The 19940-nt window shown below is 36.1% G+C and overlaps 1 protein-coding gene across 1 annotated transcript in view; it reads right to left on the bottom strand.

The window, feature by feature from the left end:
- cdh13 (cadherin 13, H-cadherin (heart)) overlaps positions 1–19940 on the bottom strand; it is a 352089-nt gene that overhangs the window by 146723 nt on the left and 185426 nt on the right. The gene's annotated exons all lie outside the window — the stretch shown is intronic.

Raw genomic sequence — 19940 nt, 5'->3', positions numbered from 1 at the left:
CCACCATGAACAAATGACATTTCCACATCAACTCAAATCACACATTTGTATTGGAAATTAAATCTAAATTATTTTCGAAATAAAATACACAACTTTGTTTTAAGATTAATTGCATTTAACCTAACAGACATTTAAATCAAATGTATACACTTTTGATACAATTTGTTTGAAACTGATGCACAATGAAAATGCCGTTGTGTAACATTCTCATTGCAGTAAGATGATGAAATCTGCAAGACAAGACTGAATTGTTTTTCTGTGAAAATGTACTGTATGCATTCTATAATGTAAAATGCATGTATTGTCAATGTCCTTAACAATACTGTTAGAGAATTATCATATTTATAAGATGTTGAAAGACAGTTGAAATGAAATCTGCACAATGAAGCCTTTCGAAAAGTAGTTTTTTTTAAAGATACATTTGCAATTTAAGTGTAATAAGAAAAGTTTAAATCCATCAATAAAATGTGTTGATGCAATCAACCCCAGTGACATAAAAGTGGCTATAACTAAAGAAACACATGTACTGAACAAACAACTGAAATGTCTTCTAAAGCACGGTCATTATTTCATTTCACAACAACTAATCCTATACTCTTCAGTAGCCTGCATGTGTCTCTCATAGTTTGTGATGAAAAATAGTTTGGGTGATGGTGAAAAAGAAATCTTTAGGATTGCCTCATGGGTAATGGCTACCTGTGCTGCCTGTGGTCAGCAATTATTGAAAGACCTGAGTGGAGATGAGTGTTTGTCTGTGATTGTGGCTGATTTGCAGTATGAGAGCCTGTCTGCTCTAATGGTGCTGTGGAGAAGAGATACCGAGGGAGAACAGATTACTAGCTTTCAGAAATTCACTCATCATTTTAAAGGCACTGCACTATTTAATTAAATTGCACTGCTTCTTGCTTGTCTGATGATAAAACTGGCTTATATATTGAATATTCATGCCATATTGATGATAAGCAATGTTTGATTAAGTATGACTTCTTTACTTTTTATTTCACCATTAAGTAAAGACTGGGACGTTAGACTGTTTTTTTTCCCAATCCCTTCCTGTCATGCAAGCATGGGAGCATTAAGGCAGAAATATTTCACTGACATTTTGTGATGCTAGTGCCACAAAAATTACTCGCATTACGACTCGCAAGTTTGACTCTTTTACTGAATCAGATCAAACTGCTTCATTTAAATTAATTGATTCAGTTTTGAATCCGAGCTTTGAATTGATTAATTCAAACGAAACGTTTGAAGATTTGTTTGCATTATTACTATAATAATAATAATACAATTCCAAATCTCAAAGGCAGCATCTTACATTTTTAAAATGTTCAAAAGTTTGCGGTCAGTGAGATTGTATTCAGCAAGGACAGTACATTTTTCAAAAGTGAAGGTAAAGTTACATATCATTTATTTTTATATAGGGCTATATTACATATACCTGTAATATTACCGGTAGTAAAACTTTGCAATAAGGTCTAATTTGTCAACATTAGTTATTGCATGAACTAAAATGAACTAACAATAAGTAATACATTTGTTACAGTATTATTTATGAATCTTTGTGTTTGTATTTAATAAACCTCCACCTGTTCATTGATTGTTCATGTTAGTTCACAATGTATTAACTAATGTTAACAAATACAACATTTGATTTTAATAAAAAAACATTATTGCACTTCACAAAAACAGTTATGTTAAATTGTAATAAGATTTTTAATATGGTATATTATTTTTACTGTATATTTGACTGAATAAATGCAGCTTATTTCAGCCTTATTGAGAGACTTATTGGAAATCTTACTGACCCCAAACTTGGACCGGTACTGTAAATATTGCGGTTTATTACCATAGTATTATATTGTTGCTTATATTAAATACATCTTTTCATGAGATGAAATTGTATTTTTACTGTATTTTTTTCAATGAACATTCTGAATCTACTTGAACACAATAACTGTTGGGAAAAAAATACTGAAATAAATATCATCAAAACACTGAAAAATTGTGAGGTTCCTGGAATGAGAACCCGTGTATAACCTCGGCTAAAATCAGTGTTTTAAAGTGAACTCTCACGTTCTATGTGAATACAGACTGGTGTGGTTTTAAGCTCACCCAAAAACAAAAATTGTGTCATCATCTCCTCACCCTCATGTCATTCCAAACCTGCATGACTCACTTTCTTCGAAGAATGTCATGTTTCGTTTTTGAGTGAACAATCCCTTTATGCTTTGTTTTTCACACAGCTTTTCCACATTATTAAATTTTCTCAGATTGTTTTTAGCCTAAATGGACCGAAAACCCCCACTAAGAAGCAAAGAGCCGAACCACAGAGTCCAAGGTTACTGAAAAAGAGGTAAAATGGCGGGAGAGAATGGATTCATAAAGAGACAACAAGAAACAGTCGTGTGGGGAAAATGAGAATGCATATAAAAAATAAAAACAGCGCGGGGATATGTTTGAAAGTGTGACAGAAGGGATGTGCGAGAACAAAAGGAGCGAAATAAGATTTATCTGCTTTTCACAGTGTGAAGTTTCACAAGGGCCCACCTGAGAGTGCAGTGATGGTTGAGGCTCTACATCAGCCTCGCTTCTGTGCCTCAATCTCTCAGCCCCACGCCTCAGAACCGGGCCTCCCCAAAGCCCACATCACTTATTCATTCCTCCCATCTCCTAGCGCTGCCGTAACCGTGTGCGCTCCGCACACCCCCGGGAGGGTGTGCATCGCAAAGCAAAAAAGGCATAACGCACAGCACGTCCTGTCTCTCTGTCTTAAACACAAACACGCACACTTGTACGCCAAATCATATACCCCAGGCTAGACATGTTACTGCTTACACGACACTCCTGAGCAAGTGGCCCGTGAAACACGTTAACCGGATGCAAATCACTGTCTGATAAAAGAGCTCAGCACTTCCCTACTGGGCAGCTCTAACACTACCCTGTAGAGTTATGTTTTATTTGCGCACCGGTAAACTATGCTGAGGCAACACTTTGAACTTTATGTATCCGATTCTGGTGAGAAGAGGAGATATAAAGAGCGTGTGCTGACAGACTTACAAAGTTTTCACTATACAAGTATCATTCTAAAAAACAGATGGCAGGTGTGTCCCTCATATATAGCACATTCAATAAGGAAAAATAACTTTAGCAATGAATATCTAATGGCAGTGATATATAATATTTATGTGTATATATATATAGTATATATATACAACAGATGCTATTTAGTGTAAAAAATGTAGACTACACTAACTGTTCAAAACAATTTTTTAAAGAAATTATAGTCTTATTCAGCAAGGATTCATTCAACTAATCAAAAGTGTCAGTAAAAAAACGTTCACACTGTTACTGAAATGTCAAATAAATGCTGTTTTTTAACTTTGCATTCAATAAATAATCCTTAAAAAAATCAGTGTTTCCACCTAAATTTTAAACGGCACAAATCTTTTCAACATTGATAATAATAAGAAATGTTTCTTGAGCACCAAGTCATTAAATGAGAACGATTTCTGAAGGATAATTTGACACTGAAGACTTGAGTAATGGTGATGAAAATTCAGCTTCGCCATCACAAGAATACATTTATTATTATTATTTATATATATTAAATAGAAAATATTATTTTAAATCTGTAATAAAATCTCATGATATTAGTGTTTTCACTGTTTAAATATATTTTTATCAAATTAATGCAGCATTCTATCTATATATCTATTTATAATACATTTGTATCTATCTAAGCAATGTTGGAAGGGCCTGACAGAATGCTTAAAACATTATAAATCAATAATAAAGAAAAAATCAATAGAGAAATAAACAATTTGTCACAAAGCCGTCAATATTTGTAAAAATTGACTTCTAAAAGCTCCTGAAAAGGTACCGGTTTCATAACGTGACTCACAACTTCCCTGGCTCAGAGCGGAAACATTAAGAGCTCAAATTAGCTGCTCATAACTCCTCGCTGCGTTAACGGATGATGAGTCTCCCCTCCCTTCTCACCCCAGTGGAAATGACCAATGATAGCACTTGCCATTTTGCATTACCCTAAGAGCCCATCAGGAATGATCCATTACGCACAGTGGCCAAAACGGGGGAGTTCCTCTCTCAGCCAGCACATTACCCGAGCTCTGCGATCCCTGCCAGTAATGCATGACATCACTCTCATCTGCTCTCTCTGTCTCCCACGGAAGCATAGGTCAGTCTCTTTGTCCGGCCGCAACCAGTGCAGTCATGAGTCCGCTCAACAGATATCATGCTCTTAATGCCCACATCAGAGTTTATAGCACTAATGGTTCGATTCATCATCATAGCCTGCTGCTCTCCACTGTGCCGTTCACAGACAGAGAGAGAACATTCACTTGGGTTCACACAGACTAGTCGATTAGTTCTGCCACTAGTTGACGAGTTGGATGTGCTTTTAAGAGTGTGTAAACGCCCTCTAAGCATCTTAAATGAGTAACTGTTGGGTCAGGGATCTTGTATAAAAATCAACTCTATCCTAACGCTGGGATTCCTTGGGACTCTCTTGCACTGGGGTAAAAAAAAGTCTGAGAAAATCTGCAATTCAAAATCTCTAAAGGTTTTCAAAGACTTTATAAAAAGACTATACTGTATATTTATATATATATATATATAAGAAAATATAATCTAGTAGAGCACTGGTGCTTGCAACGCCAAGGTCATTCCCATGGGAAAGCAAGAACTGATAAGAATGTTATCGTGTACCTTGAAATGCAATGTAAGTCGCTTTGGATAAAAGTGTCTGCCAAATGCGTAACTATAAGTATAAAGTTGTACTTGTGAGACAATTACGAAACAAAGTCACAATAAAGAGAAATAAGGTTGCAGCTGCAAAATATAATGTCAAATTTGGAATTTAAAAAAAATCACAAATAACGGGTAATAAAAAATGTGTTCAAAATGTTTTGGAAGTCTAAAACAAGCTGTTTTTTGCATGTTAGTTTCAATAAATGGAGTTGTGAAATTTACAGTATTTGGAATAAATTTAAATATTTAAAGGGAAAGTTAATCCATTTTTTTTTTTTTTTCTGTCACAAAAACAAACAAACAAACAAAAAAACAGTGACATGTCTCAAAATATCTTGTTGTTCACAGAACAAATAAAGTCATACACTTTTGAATGAGTAAATTAACTTCTTTTTTTAAGTAAAATGTCCTTTTAATTTCCAAAGATCAAGGAAAATTAGATTTTCATGACAGAAATAAAATTGCATTTTTAAAGGGAAGTGATCAGCGCCTCCCTCAAAATCCCTTGCATAAATCTTGTGAACTGTCGAAAAACATATGTATGACTTTTAAATCTTTTATATATGTATGCCTATTAAATCCAAAGCTAAACAACATTCATAGCGACTTCAGCTACAGCAAGTATGCTGCACACATTACAGCATACATCAAACATCATTACACCCCATCAGACCCCCTGGTGTGGCTCATTTTCTGTAAAACAGACGTGCCAGCGCACTACAGGAGTTCTGGGCCTCATTTTCTGGAGAAGTATTCACAGGCATCCATTGTATCAGCTATCCAATCATGTGTACGGGAGCAGGACAAAACTTACATAAGCCGACTTCAAAAAGTAGCACCCTTCGCATATCCAGAAGCCTGATTCCCTTAAAAGCACCTTTGATATCCTAGTCTGTCTTCCCACAGAGATGCCATCCTTAACTTGGCAGTGTTTGCCATTCATGCTGCTGTTGTTTTCATCCTATTGCCCTTCCTCTCTGCTGCCTGCACTTTCTGACTCTCATCTAAGGGGTGTTTACATCCCTGTCAAGTGCACTTATACCCCGCTGTTCTTCGCACAGCCCCTGTGAACCCTGAGACACGGGAGACGGACAAGTGCTCTCTCTCCTCTCATCACAGTCAAAACGTCCTCAGATAATCCACTACAAAACAAATGGCACAAACGCACTGAAATCACTATTCTGAGGAAAACAGTGGACTGACAGGGGCAGTCCCTGGATTTTGACTAGGGCGGTAGTGGTAATACAAGCGATTCATAGAATGTTCAATGTTGTTGATACATTTATTTTGAGACAATATAAAGGCTTAGTTGAGTTCTGAAAAAAATTATCGGAAGCTTCAGAACCGAATCACACTGTATATGATCAGAACCGCAGCTTAAATGCTTCTTTCACTAAGAATGGTCTAAAGTAGAGCATTTGTTTATGAGTTAATCATGGAGAAAGACCGTATTAACAGACATTTTGTTTATTAACTCTTTCCCCGCCAGCGTAAAAAAAAAAAAAAAGTTGCCAGACAGCGCAATATCGTTTTTGATCACGTTCCCAAAAATGTCATGGCCCCCAGAATAAGAAAAGAACTGAGCCTCAGCTTAAAAATAAAATAAAAAAACCTTCCAAAAAGAGCAACATTTTTAACAAAAAGCTGAGTAAATTGTGTGTGTGTTTTTTTTTTTATATTACAATGAAAGCAATGTTTTCATCGCTTGTTTCTGCTCCTTTTTTGTCTGTGTTTTAATGCAGAGATTCTGTACTCTTTCAGAAGTGGTTGATTATGATTTCACTTTTCTAACTTTAGTTAGTGTGTAATGTTGCTGTTTGAGCATAAACAACATCTGCAAAGTTACAACGCTCAAAGTTCAAAGCATAGGGAGATATTTGCTTTTAAAGCAATTGATTTTTAAGACTATACAACAAACGGCTGGTAGGGACACAACATTCCTCCCGGTTTAGTGACATCTCAAACCCTAAAATGTACATAAACCCCACCCCCGGGACACGATTTATAGATTATCAAGACCGAATATGTCAATCAATGACTAGAAGATATCTACACATAAGCTACATAAATTCATCAACTAACCATTCAGAAATGTCCTGTTGCTTCTACATGTTGTCACTTCTTCTTGAGTCTCTCCATCTTTGTCTAAATCCGGTTTGAACATAAAAAGCTAAAAGTTTGTGAAATTTTCAGTGCATGTCTGTGTGAGCGCAAACTGTTGAAGCTCCGCCCCCTGTGCTGGGAGCAGCAGCTCATTTGCATTTAAAGGAACAGACACAAAATGGTGCGTTTTTGCTCACCCTCAAAAATTGACCATTTTAACATGCTATATAAAAATATCTGTGGGGGTATTTTGAACTAAAACTTCACATACACACTCTGGAGACATCAAAGACTTATTTTACATCTTGTGAAAAGGGCATTATACCACCCCTTTAATAGTGAAAACCCGGAAAATTCCGTCAAAGGCTGGGAAGCGTTGTATCATAAATGACGAAAAATGCCGTCAATGGCGGGGAAAGAGTAAATAAAACGTAGGCGGAATGTTTAACAAAAGTTAACTGCAAATTTTCATTTCTGAAAAAAAATAAGATGCTAGCTTCATAAACTTTACTTTTGTAGTTAAAAAAAAAAATTAATATAACATTACAGTTACATGAATGTGATTCAATTAAATTTAAATCCAAAGATTCAATTTCAAATTGCAATATTGCATCCTGTTTGGACTGTACTGTAATGTACTGTGTAAGACACTGTCAATTCAGTTCTGAATGGCGCACAACCCTGGTATCCACACAAATGAGTTTTCTTTCTGTAACATCAAACTAAACACATTAACAACAGCAATTATGATAGTGAAAATGCAATAAAATACTATAACCAATTGACAGCTCTAGTTTTCATTGCTGTAGTGCTTAGCAGAGTGAGATGCATCACTTTACATTCAGAGCAGGCATCTGGCCATTGACGTGCAGTCTGGCTGTTACACAGCCATGTCAGTCTGTCTGTTTTGCTTAGACCACATCTGTCCACATTCCTTCTGTGTATTTACAGCCTTGCTTACTTCATCTTCCTCCCAATCTCGCTTCCCGCTCTCTTTATGTCTGTGATGAATATCGCAAAAAATGATCACAGTTGTCACATTATTGGCCAATACTATGCAAATAATATTCACCCGTATTCTTTCCCACTAGAGCTTTCTTCTATATATTCATTGCTCTTGCATTCATACGAAGAGAGTGTTTCTTACAATAGCACCAGGAGTATATTTAAAGGGATAGTTCACCTGAAAAAAAAAATCCTGAAAAAAAAAAAAAAATGAAAATCACTTACTTTGACTATCTTTCTTACAATGAACACATATTTGCTTGTTAATAATAGCGGATTCTCCAAGATGATATTTTCCATACAATGAAAGTGAATGGAGACAATGCCTCTCAAGCAAGATATTTAAAGTAAGACATTCAGTGAACATCGTGGAAATGTGTAAATGATGACAGAATTTAATTTTTGGGTGAACTATCCCATTAAATCTGTAATGACATCCATACCAGCACCAGGGAAAGGGGGTGCATGTCAACTGTCTCACCTGAGGTGGGAGTTTCACCAAATCTAACATAATATAACAGAGAAATTAGTGTAAGAGCGCGAGAGAAAGTAGAGGCAAATGACAAACTTTTCTCGCTCGCAACGCAGCCACGCTTCGAATTCCCTCCGCTTCTCCAACATGTCGACATTAATTTTACATTCCAGTCTTCTGCTTTTCAAGTTTCACAGTTAAATAAACGTCTGCGGTATAGGTGTTCTAGCATGCAAAAATAGCGATACATATTGGTGTGTATTCTCATTATGTGCTGTGAATGATAGATTGACACAAGCTTTTTAAGTCTTGTTTACTTGACTTGACTTTTTAAGTCTTGTTCACTCTCACACAGAATGCAGACAACACATTGAGACACAAAAATGAACTATTAATTTGAATATGATTATGAACCTAATGTATCAACGTGATCTGACTTCTGCAATACATACATTTATGACGCAGCACAAAATACTGACGTGAACTAATCACAAAGTGCTTGAAAAGGTCTATTGGGATTGAAGTAAAGTGAACAGGGGTTAAACACACAGTATAGGGCCTACTGTAAAGCTGACTCAGTCTGGAAATTTAAGATATTGATTCTGCAATTTGAGGTTTAGACAAAAAAAAAAAATTAAGATGATTTACACATTTCAATTATATAACAAATTTTCATCAAATTGAATGGAGTCATTTTTAAATGGTAGGCTATGTCATGTTTCAGTAGTCTGTTAGTCAAGCAAAAATATAGAATAACCAGGTTCAGAAATGAATAGGAGCGTGGGTTCAAAAATGCCACCAAAATGTGAGCAAAAATTCCCATCTAATTAATTCACACAAGATATCACACGAGCCAGAGAGTTGTGTTTTCTCTAATACATTTCAGCAATTGCAGATGTGATACTGATTTTATACAACTTTTAAAAATATTTTTTATTTTTTTTGGCATAGTATTGAAAACACAGTAAGTTTTTGCTCTAGATTTTGCCAATAAAACACTGCAGTTCCTAACAAACACAGTAAAACATATCTCAGAGCAACACACAGTGGGTGTTTCGTTCCTGAATGAATCCATGTTTTGAACAAATCAGTTAAATTAAATGATTCAATGACTCACTTATTGAGACTGTGGCTGGCCACCTACTGGCAAATACTGCCCCTTAAAAGAAAAGGACACTTCTGACACTATTCATTATTTAAAATAATATGGATGTCAATACATCAAAATAGCCGTGTAATCATGATTCATTTTGCAATATATTTTTTCTCTCTCCCACACAACCTTGATTGTTTTGAGGGTTACAATGAACATTTAACTTGTGCCCTTTTTCTTGGTTTGGCCCACTGCCCCTCAAAATGTCTGTGTACATCCCAGCATTTCATCTGCAAACATGTACTACTGACAATACATGATAAACCTGACATTTTAGCCTTGAAACTATTTAAAAATAACTGATTAGTCAAAATAATAAATGATTATAGGCATTATATCTGCTCAGTGAATAATTATATACCTTATTATCCGAATTGTTTAGATTTTTAAAATGCATATTAGCATATTTTCCATCAACTGATTAAAATGTAACACAGTGCATATGAAATCTGTCTGATTGTCAATAGTATGAGCAAAAATGGCAGACAGACAAAATTGAAAATGGAAATTAATTCATAATCACTGTACACAAAGCATCACTGCACGTAAAAACACTACTAAATTAGCCATTAGAAGAGATGAAAAGAAAATGCCATACATTTTTGTCTGAAGACAGATGGTTCACTTCAGAGATACATGAAATTTCTTGATTCATACATTCATTCATGTATCGGTCGTATAAGGTTTTAGAGGTTGTAAACCTCATGTTTTCACAAGCAAAGTCCTACGCTGTGCATGAGACTGTTACCATTGCTTAATGCTGGACAGTGTTTACTGTGGAATTTTCAAGCTGCGGTAATAAAACACACGTTTAATGATCATTAAAATATGAAACGGTACAACTAATCGTCTGGAATTTTATCATGGTTTATCGTCAAACTAGTAACCCCTAGTACTATGTACATTCTATGTAAATATTCTATGTACAACATCAAAGATCACATGCAACTGTTTGGCCTTTAATTATGCAACTCAGTAACCTTATTTATTATTCATTATATTAGAACATCACTAAGCAACAAGAAATCAATGAGACTTGTGTTGTGGGTTTGTGTGCAGTGAAAGGTTGTTATCTGCTCTGATGGATGGAAATGATTGTGAGCTGTCTAGTGCACACTGCGGACACCATTACACTGCTACGATATACCTGAGGTGACTGAGTCATGACATAATGATGCAATTAAGAAATCTGGTCACGCATACAGTACAAACAAACACTTTGAATGATGCATTTGTCTTACTACACCTCATTAGCTGTGTTTATAATCGGACTATTGTTTCCATTAAGACAATTATTAAGGTTGCAATGTAAACAGCAACTTTCAATTACCTTACTATGAATAATTACAGATTTGTAATAAACATGATTGTATTTAAAACATGCCGAGTTTCCAATTTTACCCAGATTAATACGGATATAAACACTGTACTCTGACTATGACTCTAATAAAGTTTTCACTTCATTTTGTGGCATAGCCAAATCACATGGGAAAGCATACCCTTTGCAAATGACTAAATATGTAATTAAATACTGTACTTGCTAAAATGTAAAAATGGCAGCTTTGTCAAAATTCCCATGAATTTGATCTGCAAACGTATACAGTGATAATAAAACAACAACACTAGTGTTAACTACTAGAGAGAAACTTGAATGAAAGCAGTGCAGAAATTACACCTTGATAAGTCTTGATAAGAATAAAAGTCTTCATTAAAAAATGTTTAAAAAAAATCTTAACAACCCCAACTTTTAAATGAGGGTGTATTGTATATATTGTATATTGTATTGCAGCAACTGGAAAATTAAAGATTCCACTTAACAACACTGAAATATTAGCCTGATAATCCCACATAAAAGCATTTAAAGGTGCAGTAAGCGATTTCAGAGAAACAGTTGAAATTTGAAATCAAGCCAAACAAACACAGCTCTTCCTTCATTGCTCCGGCCCAAAAATGCACGAACACGCAACGCAACAGTGGATGTCTCTTTATCAAAGCAGAAGCGGGGGGGGAAAAGGTGATGAACAAACGACAAGGAATCTAATGAACATTCCAACCCGGTCACACTAAATACGTCTCTGTAGCACACATTGTGTTTATCGTGCAATTTATATGCGAAAATTAGTTTGTATGTGCATATGATACGCATGGGTAGGTTTAGTAGTGGCGTGGGGTACGTTTGTATTATATGTTTGGTTAGGATTAGTGGTGTGCGGTGCGTGTGTATTACACACAATAAAGTGCATATCACATGCACGCGAAAACTGCCTATCATATGCACGTAAAAAAATATTTTCACGTATAAACTGAACGATAAACACAATGGCCCTCATTTATCAATCTTGCGTCGAAACGGGCGTATTATGTTGGTGTAAGATTATGCTTACACTCCTCTCACCGCCTGATTTATGAAGCTGTGCGTACCTTTGAAATTCAGGTGTACGCAATACCTGCCTCTTGATAAATGCCGCGGCTGAAAACGATCGTCATTAGATTAACACGCCCCTATATATTCACGTCTCCGCCTCCCCCACGCCCTCATTTTACGCCATGGACACACGGAAGACGGCAAAGAGGAGAAACTTCTCCGGTGGAAATCCAGTTTAAATCGCTGGTTGGTTAAACAAATTACCTATCACAATGCATTATTTTGAATATAATTGAAACTATTAGCGTTGAATTTCGCATGACGTCACATGTAATGGGGTGTATAGTGATGATGATGTGAATAATTGCATGACAATTTGTAATATTTTTCTTATTAGTATTGTGATTTTGATTATTAATCACGCTTATTGTTATTTAGAAGAAGAATGTCTTTGTTATTATTATTATTTGTATTATTATTTAAAAGAAGAAGAATGTCATTTTAATTATTTTGTCACTCTGAATTATTTTTTGGTCGTTTCCATTACAGATTTGCGCAAATGTTTTGCGCTATTATCTAAATATCGATAAAAACTATTGCGAAATGAGCCGTTTCCATTAACCGATGTTAAGCAACTAAAACGTCCTTTTTCTCTCTCACTATAAGTCATTCCAAAAATCACGGCAACGGACGTTGGTTTATATATCACATCAGCCACCGCATTAGACATTATTATTATTAATGGAAGGAGACGTACGTGTTATCCAAGCATTAATGGCAGGGAAATACCCTTATAGGCTACTCCGAACGATATATAAGGAGTTTCTGGGTGTTTCCCCTCATTTCTGCTCTGAGGTTTTGATTGTGACATTTCTTTGAGGTTTAGAATCCAGTATTCCTATAGGCTAATTATTGTTTATTTTATGAATTTAATAAATAACTCTGTCTCCTATTCCAAACGATCCATGTAGGCTACTTTTGTGGCCATTCGTTTTTCCTTTTTAAACCAGTAATTGAAAAACGAAAAATTAACGGTTGTCTTTTTTTAAAACGCAAAGTTGAACACCAAAAGTTTAATTTGAACTGGCAACACCAACTGCTGCGCAAAAAAGTAAATATTGACGAATTTTCAGATTTTTGTTTAATGACTTTTTGCCCCTTTATTAAACATGTTAAATATACACAAATTAATATGGAAAACATGTCGATTTTAGTGGTTTTCTAAGGCCAAATTAGAATCTGGAATTGATATTTTCCCGCAGTGCTGAATGAGAAGAGCCAATATTAAACTATTGTTTTCTAAGTCGGCTAAGATCTCCATCTCCGCTGTTAAGCAGATGCGCTTTTAGAGAGAAATGCACCTTTCATACGGATTACTTAATCAGAACAAAATGTATTAGCTTTCGATTTGAATTTGTTCGATTTAAAGTGGACATTTCAAGCTTTAGATAGTCTATATTTTGTTTCAGTTCTCGCGCTCCAGTTCACAGAGATCATGAAACTGATTGTTTTATTTTATTTTACAAAAGCACAACATTTTCTTGTTATTGTTTAAACAAATAAAAGTAGTTACAAATAATGTATTATTATTTTCTGTATGACCAGAAATGATAGAGTATTTTAAATTGTTTCACTGTTGATAGGAAAAAGTGTTCGCGCGCGCGCCTCCGTGCAATCCAGTGCGCGTTCCACACTCCGCTCCACAAACCCTTGGATAGGCTATGCGTCAAAATCTTGTGTTTATTTGTGATAATCTTAGTCCTGTATTATTATTGTCTAACCCGTATTATGAATGTCATTTGACGAATTGCTTTGTTCCTTTTTTTGGATAAAAGCGTATTCTAAATATAGCCTAGTAATAATGATGATAATTATTATTATTTGCGTACACGGACCCCAAACACACCGCGTCTTCAGGTGACTGTAAATGCGCAAAAACTGTTTCCATTGCAGTTTTGCGAAATATTCCTTTTTCCAATTGCCTGAAAAACCACCTCATGCGTGCGTAAAAACTTTATTGCGATAAACGCGAGTTTTTGCGAAATTGACGTGTTTCCATTGGGCGTATTTTCAATTCGCAATTTCAATTTGCGCAATTTGAAGGGTAATGGAAACGCGGCTGAAAGCCTTTCATTACTGAACCCAGTCCGTGCGCACATGCCGGGGTTAACTCACAAAAATAAACACTGAAGTTTATAATTTCTATGTTGTTGTTTTTTTACAGTGGGTCATAATATATCATATCTTTAGTTTGTCAGTGCGTTTTGTGGTGTTAGGAATTGTTTTTCTGTGCATTTCAGCACTAACTCAAAACGTGCGTACATGTACACCACCTCCTGAGCTGGCATAGGATTTGAGCGTGCCGTACGCCAACGTCCAACGAGGATCCTAAAGCTCTTGCCTGATCATAACCCTTCTTTTTTCAGTGATATTCCTTTTCTCTTTTGCAATGTCTCTCAGCCATCTCTCTTTCTACAGTCTTTCTTCAAATCTCCCTCTCTTTTTGAGTGTATATTCAAAAAGAATGCACTCACTCCCATTATGAGTGTATGCCCCCTACTGCTTATTGGCTAAAAGTGTGTTGTGGTGCTTGGTCCGATCCACTTTCAACAGCACTTCTCAGAAATTGCTAACTGCACCTTTAAATGTTCATTTCCTGTGGGATCACATATTCTACAGCTGTAAATCTTTTCTGCATCATTCAGAATGTAAACTTCAGTTTCAAAGATTAGAAATCTCATTCAGCACAAAAAACACTGAACCGTTACACTCTTGATATGTTTGTGAATTATTCTTATCTTAGCAGGATATACATTTTTTCAGACTGCTGTGCACAGTGCTTTGTATCATGATGAACATCTTCATGACATTTTGCCACTGACATGGTTCAAAAGATTATAAAGATCCATGTTCATGTTAAAGCCTCCCGGTAAGGTTCAATTCTCCCGACAGGGTCACAGCAAGAGGCAGCGCCACATCCCAGTATGCCTGTAGAAATATTCCTCCTCATTTCAGCCCACTGCAATGCATGTTGTTTCAATATACCAGCGAGGTAGTGGTTTCTATAGCTAGCGTCCATAGAAATTTTCCCAAGCGAAAATTGCTGTGAATGAGCAGACAGTCATTTCATTTGGATGGAAATTACTTATTAAAGGTGAAGGAAGAGAGAGAGAATGAGAAAATGGGGTCTTCACAACAGTGAAAATTATAGATGTTCACATCAATGGTTTCTATAGCCAAAATTAGCTCGTAGACACTATTACGACATGTTCATTAGCTCATTATGTCGTTGTAAAACAGAATTCATAACTACAGTCTTCTCTTCCTATTTTTCTCTGCACAGAATATGATCTCATGATTTCTATGAACATATGTGGCCAGAACACAGCACAGTATGTGCACAGTATGTGCACAGCACATAGATACTGTATATATACCAGGATGAAATGGGTACAGTCAAATATTAATTAAAGTCATACATAGTCTTAAGTAAAGGTTTGTGAACCCTTTCCTATTTTGGAGATGTCAGACTAAATGGCTCTTCCCATATACATTTTCATCAATTTCTAACATTTTATAAAAGTATTTATTTGGACTAAAAGCTAGCTTAACTAACTTACATTACTCATTTGACAGACTTTTCTACTAATTCCGAGACCAACAAATTTATACAGAAATGTGTTCCTCGTTGCTATCAGACGCATGAAAAATGAAAATAATGTGTGTTCTAAAATCAGCTCAAAATATCAAACATGATTGATATCCTCCGACTGGATGGACTTAATCTTAAGGTAAAAAATCTAAGTCTGTGGCCATCATGCACAACCCGATTTTCTGTAAAATATGTCAACTCCGACTGCCCATACCTTCAGACTGGTAAAATGCACAGAATATGCTACAAAAGTTATGTAGCATATTCCAGCCTTAATATTCACCCATATTCTCTTACACTAGATTTTTCAACTGTATTCTAGCAACAAAACCAAGGGTATATTTACATCTCAGGTGTATAGCACCAGAGAAAGAGGATTAATTCATATCCAGGAGATAATGTCCCTTTGAAATGGGAGCTCTATCAAATTTGGGCTCTTTTAGTGCCACAAAACTGCTGAATTGGTGTTGTAATATACTATTAAAAGAGGTGGTGAATAAGTAAAGAAAGCTGCACATATGGAGGGAAATCGATGTGTGTTCTCTAGAGAGATACTCATCTCCTCTGAGACTCCAGTCCTCTGGGGCTGGAAGATTTTGAGAGGTTCTCCCAATAGAAATCTTCAGGAAATGGGTCTGAAGGTGAAATTTCCTCACATGACAGACCCCCTGCGACCCTCTGTTTTATGAGATTTTATAGTCAGGAAAAAAGGCTGTACAAATAACAGAGAGACTATAAGAGAAGAATACAGATGACTATAGAAAAATGAATTAGATCGGTTGAATCTAGCAAGTCTGTCAAACGAGAGATATTTGTCAAGAATGGTCAGCTTTCATGAATAAAAGAGCCATATGGAAAAGGCACTTGTATTTGACCCTCAAACACAAAGAACCGGACGGTGAGAATATAGTGGTCAAACTTTGAAAATAAAGAGAAGGATTTATAAGAACAAACATGAGTAGAATACATTAAAATAGAAGTTACAAAATTTTGTGTGGTGAGACGATCCGAATCTAGTTTCCAAAAGGCACTGGCTTGTAGTTGTACAACTCAGGTCTGGTTCTTAATGTTTCTGTTTGCCATTGTGATGATGGAAGTAGTCCTACATATTTGAATGTACAAAATAAAGAGACCTACAGTGTTCAGCACTTTCTACTTGTAGCAAAACAAGCAGAGATGCGGTCTTTACCAGCTAGCCATCTATCCATGCATCCATCCATCGGGAATGCAACCATGCATATCCTAGATCTCAATGTTTGATGGTTTGACCCGCTCTTGAGAGAACAGACACAGTAAGATAATGAAGTCATGCTTCGTGGCTCCTATAGAGAATAAAAGTTTTTTTTGAAAGCTAAATGAAATGATCTTGTATGTCTTACTCTGCAGACATCATAAGGTTTTTATGTACAGCGAGCGTTAAAGGAAAGTGGACTTGGGACATCTTGCCAGGGAACTCCTGTGAGACAATATCTAATCCACAAATCCTGTTCACATCTGTTGTGTGTCTGCATGGACTTTAAATATTTCACAGAGCCATTGAAGAGCGGCTGAGCTAGCCTGAGTGCTAGACTCATTTCCTGTCTCTTTTGCTCATTGCCGAGTGAAGAAGAGAGAGGCTAATGGGACGATACAAAGTGAAAGCAAACGGTATATTGAAACAGCAAAACACTCTGATGAACTTGAAACTCATTTCAGCACAATATTACGTTGCACAGAGCATATTTGTTGGGTTATGAAGCAACAGTGCATCTTGTTTTGCTACAAATACAGTCCAGGTGCAAGTGTTTTAAACTGTTGGTCTCTTTAGAGATTGTAGGAACTACTTCCATTATCAAAATGCCATAAGGAAACATGAGGAAACAGACCTGAGGGAACAGCCCTGTTATGTGCGAACACAAGCCTCTGCCATTTTGAAACACATTTTAGATTTTTTCACCATACAAAATATACTGTAACTTCTATGTTAATGTATTCTAGTGTCATGTTTACTCTTATTTTACAACTTACAGTGTGGATAAGTGTGCTGGTGCAGCAGGTTCCCAACTGGAGTGTAGAACCCCACACAGCTAACATCTTAAACAGCTCATTTACTGATCATCCAAAATATGATAAATCATAAACCATAAGAGCTCGAACCAGTCACAATAACTGATTTGCAATCTACCCATCCATAAGACAAGACTGAGTGGGTTTTCATCATAACCTCACTTTTCATTTGAGTACTGTGGGGATATTTGGCATGCCGAAAGCATCATGATTGAACACTTATTGATTAGATTACTACCTGTATTTTAAAAGGCTCATTAATCTTTATGAATATGTATGAAGTGCATGTAATTAGTGAGAGTAAAAACATTAGCTTTCTCGATGACCATAAACACTCTACTTAGAGCTTATGTTTGAGGGATGTTCTGAGAGATACAATTAAAGAAAGGAGATAACACAAATCTCTCTTTTCATAAAATACTAATTCACTCAGGTATAAATAACGGGACTTTAAAAGAAAAAAGAAGTAGTGAGAGGGGAGATGGAATAAATGAAGAAAAAGTGAAAATGAGAGTAGAGGAAGATCCTTTATAGCAGCAGCCAGATAAAAATAATTGCTTGCTGAAATGCGTTGAAAAAAAGTCACCAGGGCTTTGTAAGGTGTTTCATGCAAGAGCTATGGCTCTTGCCTCTCCAAAGGCATTATTCATTCACATTTGTGTGGTGGATGCCGTCGCCCGAGTAAGCCTCAAAGACCGGCTCAGATCTCGCCCTGCAAGTCCCTTGATGTGAGAGCAGCAGTTCTCTTTTCCAATATCACAACCCCTTTAGAGACCTGTGGGGCTAGTGAGATGGAAGAGTGCCATTTTTCCACTTTTTAAAGAGGGGCATGACAAAACAATCCACTTTGGAAGTGTGCATGAATACATCTTCATTTAGGGAATCACTCCCCGAAGTAAAGGCATGCACACATGCTGTAAAAGACGCAAACACAGCAGAAACAGAAATACATTTTTAGAAGAGCTCTTAATCAGAATATTCCATAAATAAACTAATAAGGGCAAATTAAATAGTTCCAGGCTCAGACAGTACATCCACAGACCGCCCACTGATCGTCTGATGCATATTACACAAAGAATGTCAAGAGATGGCTAAAAATGAGCTAATTGACATGCCTTATACAAACACTGGGGTTCTGGCTGCATCAGTTCATAGAAAAATTGCCAAAAAAGGTTGTAAAATGGTTATTTTAACAATTAATGTTGTTCAGGAACATTTTCCTGGCTAGTGGAAACTGGAACTAATCGATTCCAAAATATACTGTAAATAGAAATTGACAAATATAAACCCAAAAGTAAGGAATAATTGACAGCATGCCATTGTATTATTAGAAAATAATGCAAACCTGAGACGGTAATGCCGTGGGTGTGCATTATTTTCGAATAATTAAATGGACCGGAGTTAATTATTCCGCTTATACTAGTTACCACACCTCAAGACATTGTTCAGATGTTGTATTTCAAGCTATTTGTCAAGTTTTTGTCCTTAAAACGATCTTGTGTGTAGACCAATTTCTTACACGTCTCATCCCACGCCTCCGTTGCTAAATCCAAAACGTAATTTTAGAGCTAGTACTGGAAACTTGAGCCATTGATGACAGACTAACGCAGTTATTAATGCACTTTTTAGAGAGAGAGAGAGAGAGAGAGAGAGAGAGAGAGAGAGAGAGAGAGAGATTAAGTGTGTATGAATTAGTCTGTGCGTCTCTCAACAGTGTTCAGCAGCAATGTCTCTACTTATAGCGAAACAGCAAGTTTCTTTGCTTCAAGAACAGCGCCAATATTACCTCGCTAGTGAGAAATGTCATGTAGCTTTTAAGCTGCTAAACTATTTTATGGATAAAATCATTAGAGCAGCGCTGACAACACGTTTCTATGTGAGTGTGTTTAAGTGGGAGAGAGAAAGAGAGTATGTGCTTTCCGTACATAATAAAACATAATTTGTGGCAAAAACCTGGAAATAAATGTGTAGTTTTTATCCTATTGTTTACTGTATTTATTTGCTTGGTCAGTATCATTGTTGGTTTTGGTTATTTTGCTGTTGTAGACTTTAAGGACCTTTGAAATGCCTGAAATCATTTGGCAAAGTGATATGGACATAATAAGTAATGCGTTAAAACCTTCCTGGAACTACTTCAGCCGTACGTTTCCCAGAAGATAAATGCACACCTTTGTCAACCAATCAGATTCAAGCATTCAACAGCACCATAGATTATACATAGAATCATGTATCCTCTCAGTTTGCATCTGTACAAAAACAAGCTTATTGTTGCTCTGTGGCACTAAAGCATCTAAGACATTAAGAAAATATAAAATGGGAAATACATTCACACAAGCTACACTTCATGGAATTTGTTACTTGGCAACCCTACAAAGAA

This window comes from Phoxinus phoxinus (genome assembly GCF_949152265.1).
Source record: "Phoxinus phoxinus genome assembly, chromosome: 8".
Lineage (NCBI taxonomy): Eukaryota > Metazoa > Chordata > Actinopteri > Cypriniformes > Leuciscidae > Phoxinus > Phoxinus phoxinus.
Note: the sequence above shows the minus strand (reverse complement) of the source record. Positions and strands in the feature narration are given on the sequence as shown.